The sequence below is a fragment of the Papio anubis genome, chromosome 4 (assembly GCF_008728515.1).
Source record: "Papio anubis isolate 15944 chromosome 4, Panubis1.0, whole genome shotgun sequence".
In the NCBI taxonomy this organism is placed as follows: Eukaryota; Metazoa; Chordata; class Mammalia; order Primates; family Cercopithecidae; genus Papio; species Papio anubis.
The window spans coordinates 120,712,159-120,715,635 of NC_044979.1; the positions used below are offsets into that span (position 1 = coordinate 120,712,159).

General features: G+C 35.1%; 1 non-coding gene across 1 annotated transcript; it reads right to left on the reverse strand.

Annotated features, from left to right (window-relative positions):
* Positions 1-1,290: 1,290 nt before the first annotated feature.
* LOC116274771 lies at positions 1,291-1,434 on the reverse strand. The gene has a single exon (XR_004183546.1). It is a non-coding gene; the product is annotated as a small nucleolar RNA SNORA4 (small nucleolar RNA).
* Between the last annotated feature and the right edge of the window lie 2,043 nt (positions 1,435-3,477).

The window sequence follows — 3,477 nt, forward strand, 5'->3', positions numbered from 1 at the left end:
TGGCTTTTAACATACTGTGTCTTTATATTTAAGTATGGTTTTTATAGGTAACATATAGTTACATCTTGATTTTTTTCAGGCTTTTTAAAGATGTATAATTGATAAGTAAAATGTTATCTATTTATGGTGTACAATGTGGTATTTTTAAAGTATATGTACATTATGAGATGGTTAAGTCAAGATAATTAACATAACATCTAGATTTTTCATTAAATCTGATGATCTCTGACTTGTTGCAAACATAAATTCTTGGGCTGTTCTCTAGACCTACTGAACTGGAAATGTCAAGTGATTTTAGTTTATACTCATGTTTGAGAACCATTGATTAAGGGTTACATGTACTTAACTTATCACAGTCTACCTTTAAATAATATTATGCCACTGCATATATGATGTAAGAGTTACAGCAGTATAATCTGTTTCCTTCTTTCTGTTCTTTTTGTTGTTACACATTTTACTTCTACTAGCTATAAATTCCAAGAGACATTGCTATAAGTTTTGTTTTAAATGGTTAATTAACTTTCCAAAAAAATTTTTAAAGAAAAAAAGTAAATTGAGAAAAAATTTCCAGCACCCTTTCCTTCTTTGTGTACTATATTTTCTTCTAGTATCATTTTTATTTGGTCTGAGGATCTTTTAAAAGCTGTTTATTTCTGCTGGTAAAGAAATTCAGATTTTGTTTGTCAACAGAAGATTTTGTTCAATTTCAATTTTGAAATATATTTTCACTGAGCATAGCTTTGGTAGATTGTTGGGTTGGTAGATTTTTTTCTTCTTTAAACATTTGAATGGTAACATTTATTATCTTTTGACTTGCAATAGTTTCTGACGAGGAATCTGTAAATTTTTATTTTTTTCTCTGTATATGTTTTTTTCCTGGGCACTTTTAAGGTTTTTATATCAATGATTTCATCAATTTAATTATAGTGTACTTTGATTTTGTGTCTATGTATGTCTTTTTTAAATCTAGCTTTGGGTTGATAGAACTTCTTGGGTCTATGGTATATAGTTTTCATCAAATTTGGTAGTGTTTTGGCCATTATTTCTTTCACTAATTTTTAATGTTCCTTTCTTTCTCTTTTCAGTTTCTAGAACTCCAACAGCACAGCTGTTAGAACATTTGCTGTTGTTCCACAGGCCACAGAAACTTTTATTCTCCTTCTTCCCCTCCTCCTCCTCTATCTTCCTTGTTTTTTTTCTTTTTACTCTCTGCTTTAGTTTCAATCCTTTCTATTGCTATGACTTGAGGCTCATTGATCTTTATTTCCTTTTTTTCTTTTTCACTTATGTAATATAAGCCACAAAATAGTGGTGAACTATACTAAGGGATATAGCCCACTGTTATGTGTGGTCTTTTCTTTATTTTCCAAAACAGCCCAAGTAGGTAAAGGTTATTTTAAAAACTTCCGCCCCACAAAAAGTAACTTTTGATAGATCTTTGTTTCTTTAGGGTTTAATTTGCTGTCAATTTTTAAAATCTTAGTGATTTTTTTACTCCATATTTTGTATTTTTTTCCTTTTAGATGTTCCATTTGGGTCTTTCTTATATATTCTATTTCTTTCTTAATTATGTTCATGTTTTCCTTTAAATCTTCGAGTATATTTTTAAAAATTATAATAGCTGTTTTAGGGTTTTTGTTTGCTAATTTCATATTTTTTGGTTATTTCTGGTTCTGTTTCTACCGACTGGTTCTAGTACATATACTTTTGCTACTTCATATGTCTAGTAATTTTTTAACTGAATTCTGGCACCATTTTTAAGTCAGGAACCTTTCAGAGTCACTCCTGAATGTCCATATATTCCTCAAGATCTGGCTACTCTGGCTGATAGAAACTGAGCACTGTATGAGTTCTGGAAATATTCTGACTTGTAGCTCCCTAGTTGTTTCCTCAGTTGTTCTTTGCCTGGCCTCTGGAAATTTCACTTATGTGTGCCTGAATTTTTATTGATACAACAAATTAAGGGGATGTTTGACTTCCACAAGACTGGACTCTGTTTAACTCCCCTCTTCCTGGTACTTTGCTCTGAAAATTCTAGCTACTTTGACTTCCCTGAACTTTAATCTGTTTCCTGTACTCAGCAAGATTGCCAAGCTGTTTTATTTTACTCACTGTGCCGTGGTCTGAAAATACCCACCATGCAGAAAAACCAAGGTTATTATAAGAATTTACCTTCCTTCTCCTCCCAGCTATCATAGGTACTGCTTATTGATCAATATCCACAAAATTTTTTCATACATTTTGTCCAGTTTTCTAGTTCTTTATCATGGGAGGGTAAACAGGTGCTCCTCAGGTGATGGAGTGGAAATCATACTATGCTTGTGCTTGTACTATTTGTTAACATGATTCTGATTTTGTAAAAATCTGCCATTAATGTGTTCCCAAGTGACTTAAGAAAGGAAATCTACTCTAGGGTCCTATCCTTCTAGGTTTAAATTTGCTGTCAGAGTTAGACTGCATCTTTAACTTGGGATTTAAGAAATAATTCTAAGGTTCATTCTGATTGTGTAGGCTCAGGTAGTGGACTTATCTCTAAAGCCATCACCATGCTACAGGACTTCAATGTTTTGATTAACTTAGGGTTGGTCACATGCCGCACTCCTGGTGTGGACTTTCTAGAGTGTGGGGATTGAAGTGGAGCAGAAGAACTCAAAATTAAAATTAAAATATTATGATTAAAATGGAAGACATGCTGGGGAGGCAAATGACCAGTATCCACTGCCAGTGTTGAAGGGAGATCCAGGTAACTCTTGACCAGCGGAATGAGAATTGCCATGGAGTTACCCATATCTTCTGGAATCCTCAGTTTTCTCATCTGCAAAATAATGGGAACATTGTGCAGATTTCTAGGGTCTCAAACTCTTTCATGTTTCATGGTTGGCACCCTTGTTCAGAGCCCTCCTACGGTTTTCTTCTTTGTTCTTGAGATTAAGACATGGCCCGCAGGGTCCTGCATGTCGTGAACATTCCCACTTCTACAAAAAAGCAGTCTGAAATTTGTTCAAAGGGCCACCTTCTTGCTATCGATTGCTCTCTGGTCATTACAGCTATCTCATGGAGGCTTCAGAGGCATTAAAGCCTCCCACTTCAGTGTCTCTCAAGTGCTTCTCCTGTGTCTAGAACATCCCTCCTATACTTCTCTACCTGCCTATCAAGGGTCAGTTTTCACCTGATGTGTCACTTGTTCAAGAAATCTTTTTCAAAAACTCAGTCCTGGCCATAAGATTCCCTTAAGGAGCTTTTGCCTTCTAACTGTATTTATTCATTAATTTTTGCCACTGCCAGGTTTAATGTCACACATTTGCTAGACTGGAAGCTCCATGAGGGAAAGAATATGTGTGTTTTGTTCACTAGTGTAACCAGGGCCTTACAGAGTACATTGCACATGCCGGATGCTCAGTGACTATTTCACCCCTGAATGATTGCTGAAGCAGCAAACTTGCAGTAAGGTGCCGTCACTAAGTGCACAGGCTGCTG